A 9,325-nucleotide genomic window follows, 5' to 3' on the forward strand; every position below is an offset into this window, starting at 1 on the left:
GGCTAGGTTTCCTTGGACACATTTTTTTTTTATCCAACTCATAATGAAGTGAACTTTACTGGAAAGTTTAATAACTGGAATAACTATGTTGAATGGGAATATGAGTTAGAATGTGTCTGTGTTTATTGAGTGAATTGACTACATATATGATCGATTTATTTTGCTATCTAGGTGAACTGAGTTAAATTGTACTAAACATCCGCTCTAATATAGATTCTTTTGAAAATTATTACAGGTTTTCTTTTTCTGTTGTATACATATCTCACAGCCAAGATGGGATATGTGTACAAGCAATGCCAAGGATCATTTACACACACACACAACAGACAGATGTTTTTTTGTTACTTAAACACATGTAAAAAGTCAGGGGTTCTGTGTGACTATAGTGTGATCATCCCTATTTCACCGAACAGGTGCAAATGCTCATCTGTGTCACATAAAGGTTAAAAGAAAGTCAGTAACTGAAACAGAAACACCTGTGGAGGAGGCTTGAAGCTGGGTGAGGAAGATTCAACCTCTGCTACTAAGGTGAGGTTGTGGAAGACAGTTTTATGTCATAGTTCTACTTTATGGCAAGACTGAGCACAGCAACAACACACAAGGTAGTTATCCTGCACGAACAAGGTCTCTCCCTGAAAAATATTTCAAAGCAGACTGTTGCTTCAAGATGTGTTGTTCAAGCGCTTTTGAAGAGCCACAAAGAAACGGGCAACGGTGTGGATCATATACGCAGTAGTCGGCTAAGGAAGCATAAAGAGGATGAAAAACACATCAGCTGAGAATGTGGAGAAATCAGCGGGATACAGGTATACCCATCTAGATAAATCTGGTTATAAGTGGTCTTTGATAATTAATAATTTGCAGCCAAAAAACATGGAACTCAACTATGCACAAAACACATTAACTGGGTTGCAGAAATATGACAGCAGGTGATTTGGACTGATTAGTCAAAATTTTAAATCTTTTGCTGCAGCACAAGGCAGTTTGTTTGCCGAAGGGCTGAAGACTAGTACAATAATGAGTGTCTGCAGGCAACAGTGAAGCATGTTGGAGGTTCTTTGCATGCTGGGGAGTGGTGGCCTACTGGTTAGAGCAGCGTGCTTGCACTCAGAGAAGGATGTAAGTACCCGCTTCGATCCCCAGTGCCTGCACTCTGGATCCCTGAGCAAGACCCTTAACCAACTGATTGCTCCCCGGGCGCTGCACATGGCAGCCCATTGCTCCCCAAGGCTGATGGGTAAAATGCAGAGAACACATTTCGTTGTAATGTATGTTTGTAATGTATGTTTCAATGACAATAAAGATGATATAAAAATATATATATATATATAAGATGTAAAAAATGCTGGGGGCTGCATTATGCAAATGGGATTGGATCACGATTGCCAGTGCTCTCAATGCTGAGAAATACATATAGACATGTATCCATCATTCAATTCCATCAGGGAGGCGCATGACTGCCCCCAAATCTATATATGCTTCCATTGTTGAAAGCATTCTTAAATTACAGCAATTTTTATAACCAGCCCAAAACTTTTGCTCAGTACTATATGTGTGTGTTTCATGGTGGGAAATGTGTGTTGAAGGTGCCAGTTTTCCTTTACATGCTGTGTTTTTCATGGAAGCCAAAACGTTCAGTTTTGGTCTCACCTGACATGCAGAACGTGTTCTTCCACGTGTCCCCTTGATGGATTGAGGCAAAGAGCAAATAAGACTATCTGTGGCTCTCTTGCCAGTGAATGGGGCAAATTACAATGAAGAATGTGGTTGTGTAAGTTTGGAAAGGTTCTATGGGTATGACTAGTTGTGCATTAGAGACAATACATTTTTTCTACTGAAATATTGACCAATTTAAATGTGTTTAACTGATATTTAACAGATGTTTGCTCATAAATAGATTTTCATTAACTACCGCCATGTAAAGTCAACAGATAACATTGCAGGTAAAGTGTGTGTATGACTGTGAGCAACAGCAGGACCAAGTTTTAAAAATCTAATGCACAACTTTGTCCATTGCTGCAGGGAGAAGGACAAAATGCAATTCACAAATACTTATTTATGATATGTTCTGGCCTTTGGACAAAGGTTTTGCAACAGAAATTCCTCAGTCAAAATGCCTGGTTTCCTCTTTTTAATTATCAAAACCAGTGGTTTACAAGATAATCCGCTATTATTGCTCACTTTAGCTTCTCTCCATTCATCCTTTGCAAGTTATTATATGAGACAGGACTAGACTACCTGCTGTAAACTCAAACGTGATAAACATCCTCACCAGGGTGAAGGTGCACTCTTCAGGTGACAGATAAGTAACATTTATAAAACTCTTATCTCTCCTTGTTTACCTCCCAGAGTAGGCAAGTGCTTGAAGAAGACAAATAAATGTTTATGATGCCTGTGCAAATTTTCTGGAGTCGTATTTACAGTTTTTTCATGCACACTTTGAAGCATCGCATTAGAACGGGTTGATGGAAACTACAAAATTCTAATTAACTCACTAAATTTCCCGAAAACGTTTTTACGCTCGCTTGAGGTGAACGTTTTCAAAAAACAGTAAATGTGCTAAATGGGAAGACGTTTGTCGAATAAGTTCTGACGTAGCAAACGTTCTTCCCGAATATTCCCATAACACTCTAAAACAGGATTGGTCAGAGTTTTTGCAGGACAGCAGCTCCCACAGAGATCGATATTTTTTAACTTCCTCAGCGTACCTACGGTACTGTAGTGTGCGCCCAGCTAGCACGTTAGCTACCGGGACCACAAGGTTGTCTCCCAGACGGGAGAAAATCATGCACTTTATGTCACTCTCAAACATCGAGCGTTTCAAGTAAAACAAACAACGATTAGCCTGGCTGGGTAGCAGTTAAGCATGGCGGCCTGCCGGGCTTATAATATGGTGAGGGAAACCCTGCTCCTTTTTCTGATACATAATGTATTGACTACTTTCAGGACGGAAGGATGATTTTACCAACAAAAATTGTTTCTGAAGAGGATTGCCAACTATAGCTTTACACAGTTGGTAGTCTACTCACTAACTTAGGTGAGTTATGAAGACAGTCTGTTTTATTGGACTTTATTTTAGGCTGTCAGGATAAAGGTGATGGATTACAAATGCAATTAATGTACACTGTCCCCTTTTAAATAAAAATAAATAACAAATAAATAACAAATAACAATTTTCCTTCCATTTCACAATTATGAATTACTTTGGGTTGGTCCATCAAATAAAATCCCAATACTGCCTTAAAGTTTGAGCTTGTAAAGGAATATTGTAGTCTAGAGAAGGTCCCTCGTATTTCACAATAGGAAAATACTTTAATGGGAGGGGACATGCAAAATCCACTTTTTTAGCCCTTAAATATATTTTGCTGTGTACTTGGAGTCTCAGGGAATGCAGAAAAGTTGAATGTTATCTCTCAAGGTGCTGCTAGACAAGGTCATAAACTTTTGGCTCACCAATTTCATCCATATTAGGGTAAAAATTGTGTAGTAAAGATGTGGAAGTGTCCTCTTCTTCCCATAAACTTACATGTTGTTTGGTTCTTGTGAACCACAAGTCTGTTTAGGACCCACTAATCCCCCTGTACATAAAGAGCAGGTTTATTGAAGCAAAAGGTGAAGCCAGTCTGGTGAGCTGCTGGCACAGGCACTGGGAACACTGAAGGAGAGTGACAGGTTAGTGGCTATAAAAAAAAAAACAAAAAAACAATCAATGGGGAATGACTAGCACTGAAAGTGAGCCACTAACCTTTCTTGAATCTGGAAGGTGGCGCTGAATCCAACCAGTGTCTCCAGCAGAGTGTTAGATAGCGTCTTATAAGCCGACGCTGTATCCCACACATGGCTTAATGCTGGGAGAATGTCCCGGTGACAGTCCAGGGTCAAATACAATGATTTGGAGGCAGGCAGAAGTAACAGAGGGGATATCCTACGGTCTTTGTCCAGAATCCGGTCCAGGGTCTTGTCCCAAAAACACAGAGAGGCAGAGGTAGCAGAGAGGGCCAGGCAGAGAGGCAGGTACTTGTACAGGTAGTTGTCCAGAATTTGAGGACCGAAATGAGAGAGTCCGACAGGGGCGAGGCAAACAGGCAGGAATTGACAAAGACAATCAGACTCACACACAAGTAGGCAGTCAAGGCCCTCTAGAAGGTCTACTCAAACTAATTCCTTTTTTGAGGATCTGGTTCCTGCACACTGAGGAAGCCAGGTATAAATAGTGCTCCACACAGGTGTGGCAGCGGCAGTAATCAGAGCAGTCCCAGGTGCAGGTGATCAGGGGATAATTGCTAGAGCAGCACAGGGAGCAGGGAGTGAAATAGAATATAGCAGGTGGAACTATAAAGCTATACACTCTTGTACGGTAGGTGGCGGTATGCACCTATAAGTTGTTTGCAATCTGCCAATCAAAAGAAAGAAGAAGAAGAAGGAGCAGGGAGTGAAGCAGAGACACAGAGTCACAGTAAAACCTGTGAAGAGTACAGGAAGGCTGAAAGACTCTCCCCAAAGACAGCCAAATGCTATTTGTTGGTTCACAAACACACGAGAATTCAATCTTGAACCACTCCGGTTTCAACCGTCTGTGTCCAAACCAAAAACGTTTCAGGCCAATCCCGTTGCGGTATTGTGGTTTACGGTGAGACATATTGGTGCAGAGCAAGAGTGGCTGAGCCCACAGCTGAACCAACACAAACATGGCAGCACAGGAGGACATGCACAGCTGATCCTATCACACCTGTTTTGTAAAAATCCACAATTTCTTCTTTGATAGTAGAACAGCAAGAAGTGCCTTGACTAGCTTATCTTCTTGTGGGAGCAGACCCAGATTGATAATATGCAGAATTAGAGTGCTACACATTATGAATCTGGCTAGCCAGGTTAAGGTTATTGCACCATTATCATGTTTTTCCTTCAAACAGATGTCTTTGCTTTTTTAGTTGAACTGAACACGATAGAAGTCACATTATATGAGGTCAAATGTTTTACGTGACGTATTATAGCCTGTTCGTTACATCACAAAAACAAATTTTAAATAGGAGGGCACCTTTGGAGAGTAACTGTACACCTGAACAACACTGAATTGAATACATGTGCATACCCACCCTTTACTTTAATTATGCTTCTACGTATCCAAGAGATCTGGTGAGATACCAAGATCAAAGAGTGATAACATATATTAAATGTTAAAGTCTAAATTTAGATCATTACTTCTTGTTTGTTGCGACTTTAATTAATAAATAGGAAAAAAGACCACAGTTGTTTTTATGATTACCACTTATCTCTTTTCTTATTGGTTCCATAGATCAGTAGCTATCAGAACAGATTTTAAGACTTGGCAAAGTTAATTTTTTATAGGCAGAACAAGCTGTTCTGGGTGGAAGTTGTGACAACAGGTGTACATAAAAAATATCTACAGGATCTTTCTTGGGCCTCGTAAACCTCCCAAAGCAACAAGAAACAAGTAAATTACAGTGGCACCAGAGGCTAAATGTCTGTCAATGAGTAGCTGGATGAGCCAAAGCTGACCTGAAATCCCAGAAAATAAAGGTAAAAGTTGAAGATTAATATCCTTTTAATTTGAATGTTTCACTCTGTCAGGTAAGGAAAAACAGGTCAAAGCAATGCTGAGTCAGCACAAAGTTTTACTACCGTACTTCTAGCAACGAGGACAGCTTGAAAACTTTTATGTGTCCATGTGTGACATTACACCTTTTCTCAGAACTTTCTCCACAGTTCAAATCAGACGCTAACCATTGGGTTCCTTGCTGCAACCTTTCCTTTTAACCCCTCGCCCCCTTTTCTCTTGACTATATTTAACATTTTAACATGCACCAATCAATTGTTAACTATAGTTTACTCAAGATAGACTTTCAGGTGACAATTGTTTTGCTACTGCATAGGCCTGTGCTTCAAACCCATTCCCTTTGGAAAAATACGACTTGGTTACGTATTAAAAAGTGAGTAGGATTACGGTGAATTGTGTGCCAGTCAGAGTTACGTTTGGCCTTTGAACTGATCCTTTTTGTGGAGGTGGAATAAGTAACAACAAACTTGATTAAAAGGCTGAAATAACAATTTGGTGTTCATGTTTCAATTTATTGTGGATTTTCTCTAATTCACTCAGGGTCAAAATTATTCATGGATACACAAATATATACGTACACCCTCTTCTATTTTTGGTTAAATCTCTAGTAAGTCACGTAGAAACTATGCACTTTGGGAAATTATCATCAGGCTTGTGGTATGGTTCTGGCTGGATATTTGACCAATCTTCTGATTGGTATGTAGGTCGGTTTCTACTTTTTTAAACAGAGGTGGAATTCAATCTTCAACAAGGCTGAGGGTCCAGTCTGTTCCAGAAGCTGAATGCTTATCCATCCCAAAACCAGTTTCCATGTGTGTTTGGGATCAATGTCCTGCTGGAAAACCCCAGTACGTTAACTTGAACTGTTACCTGTGAAGACTGAGGGTTGGTTTAGATGTTCAAGAGCAACGAGCCAAGAGTCAAGCTGGCCATGAAACAAAAAACGCTGAAGCCCCAGTGAGCCTGTGAGCTTTGACTGATAGGAAACTGGCTAAGAAAGAAGCACCTGATCCAAAACCGCCTCCTTTGCATTCAAGTGAAAGTTGCAGCTGCCACCATGGCCTTCTAAAGAAAATGTTTATGCTCACATGAGACGAATATTGAGCTACTTGGCCACAATGATAAGCACAATATCAGAATTACTCCATGTGAGGCTTTTCAACATAGGAACACTGTATCACCTGTCAAGCATGGTGGAGGCAGCATCATCCTGAGGTCCAGTTTTGCTTCCAGCAGTACTCATGTATAGCACAAAGAGCATGAAATAATGAAGACCGCGTCCTAATTCTTCATCTAGTCTACAAATTGGCATCTAGATGGTGGAAATTCTGACACAAGTTGAAGTTTTAATAAGGTTCAATGAGATCAAGCCCACATCATAACTGGTTTTGGAGAGAATAAATAAATCAGGCTTTTTAAAATGTTCCTGGCCCGAACCTAGCTTAAAAGGTATTGACTATGGTTTAAAGCTGAATCCATCCCAGAAATCAGGCAGTTTAAATTAGCTCTGCCATTTTGGATAAGAAGAGTGGTCAAATATCCAGACAAAATTATCCCAGAAGCTTGCTAATGGAAACAAAACATCTGTGGTTTCTCTCCAACTTGCTAAGGGACATATAGAAAAATATTGACAAGTGTGTGTATATTTGAGTCTGTTTGCATGATTGTGACCCAGAGTGGATTTAATCAAATCCACAATATACTCACATTTTAACACCAAATTATTATTGTTGTCAAGCAAAAATTATAATTAAATAATCATACCACCAATGACCAATAAGAAGGCTTTAATTTCTCAGTTAAAAGCTTAAATTGATTATGGTGATAAGTATATGTAAACTTCTGACTGGCACTTCACATATATTAAAAGAGCTGTCAGGTGTAACTATTCCCACGTATAGTGACGACCACCGGGTTCAAAGAGAAATAGGCACATGAGCATATTATACAAAACACTGAAAAGTACCTCATTCATACAACCATGTCCACTTTTGCAGGGATTGAAATTTGTGTTGGGTACATTTTGGAGCTTCGGTTTCATGATAAACGTCTTTTATTTATGTAATTGTGAAGAATGATTAGATGTATTCTAATTGTTTAGTGAGCTTTATTTTCCTAAATATGTAACCTCTAACTAAAATGTTTAGTGACTGGATTTTAGTCCTGGTACAAAGGAAAAGCTGTGAAAGCGTACAGCTGAAACCACTGCCTAGTCAAGCATGAAATCAGATAACTCTGCACCTGTTATTACTGAGTGTATAAATAAGGGTCAATCCACCATAAATAAATTAAAGCTTCTACACAAAGTTTTTTTTTTTTTTTTTTACCTGCATGTTTTAGGTTCAGTGACCTTCTTTAGACTATTAATGTATTTTGGTACAGCTAGCATTTAAATATAGTTTATAGATGTTATCGTCTTTCTGTTCTGCTATAGGTGAAATTCACCAGAGATAACGGTTCATGAAGATCAACAAGAACTCCAAGGTGAGAGGTTCAGGATCAAAGAAGAAGGCTTTGGGTCGACCAGGAGCTCAAAGAAAGCTCCAGGACCATTTCCTCCCCGGGAGTGTGAAACAGAGCTGTGTTGGGATCAGTGCAGAGCTTGGTCAGGACCTCTGGCACGTGGGTAAAGGTGCATACGCATGCAAAGAGGTTAACACTTTTGGAAAATGGCTTTGCGATGCGGATGACAGGGAACGGAAAGCCACTTCTGTCCAAAAAAACATAGAGGACACTGAAAGTTGGCAATCATTTCTGAAAGTTACATTGCTTTGAAATCGTAGAGAGAGAAAAGTTGTTAGGGTAAGCTAAAGTAGCAAACTGTGGAGCACTGTTCCGACAAATCATGTCACGATGGAAGGTGAGGCTGCTCATTTCCTAAGAAATAAAACTCCAGAGGGAAAACTGAGCAATGAGCAATGTGATTAAACCCCTACAAAACTGAAATGCAACTTTAATACATCAAAATCTCACAAAATTCGCTCTCCATAGTCTACGAAACAAATATGAACAGAGCAGAATTAGCATTTGCACTCTTCAGTGTGTATTCTTTTTACAATATCCTAGTGGGGAAATCTGTTAAAGGAATTTTAAAAAATCATGTCTGTTATCTTTAAATTGTGCTTTCATACATGTGTTGGTTTTAGGGCTCACCATGACTGGACCTGCGCTGAATGAGATTTATCAGTCCTCAAGATCCAGCTAAAGATGTTGATGATTAACCTTGTCTCTGTTAAACCTTTCAATCAGTAAAGCTAATCACAAATTACTCTGCAAACATTTTTTTTTTTTGCTTTTTTCAAAGAAAATGCAACCTGACCTTTGAGGCGGGTCGTTGCACAGCTGGTGCAAGATTTTAAGCTAAACATTATTTTAAAGGCCAGTGCTTTGATTTCATTGCAAGGATACACCCCAGAATATTTAATTTGAAGGAAGATTTGACATATTTTGCAAAACTTGATTGGAATAAAACAAAAGTTCTGTTACGCCTTGTATCTTGAAGCAGATATATCTGATTCCTGATTAGATAAGCCATATCCGCTCTTCCAGAGGCTTTTCCACACTCTTTATTGAATCATAAAACTGAACAGAAACTATTAGACCATGTTTTGCCAAAAGGTTACCATTCCCTCTCAAGACACCAACAACGGGATTCCTTCAAACACTGCCTGTGTTTCAAATCTGACATTATTTGATTTTTGTGCTGTTGCTGTAATTATTTAAGTTATTTATATTTAACTTCCCATT

The sequence above is a fragment of the Fundulus heteroclitus genome, chromosome 1 (assembly GCF_011125445.2).
Source record: "Fundulus heteroclitus isolate FHET01 chromosome 1, MU-UCD_Fhet_4.1, whole genome shotgun sequence".
Classification (NCBI taxonomy): domain Eukaryota; kingdom Metazoa; phylum Chordata; class Actinopteri; order Cyprinodontiformes; family Fundulidae; genus Fundulus; species Fundulus heteroclitus.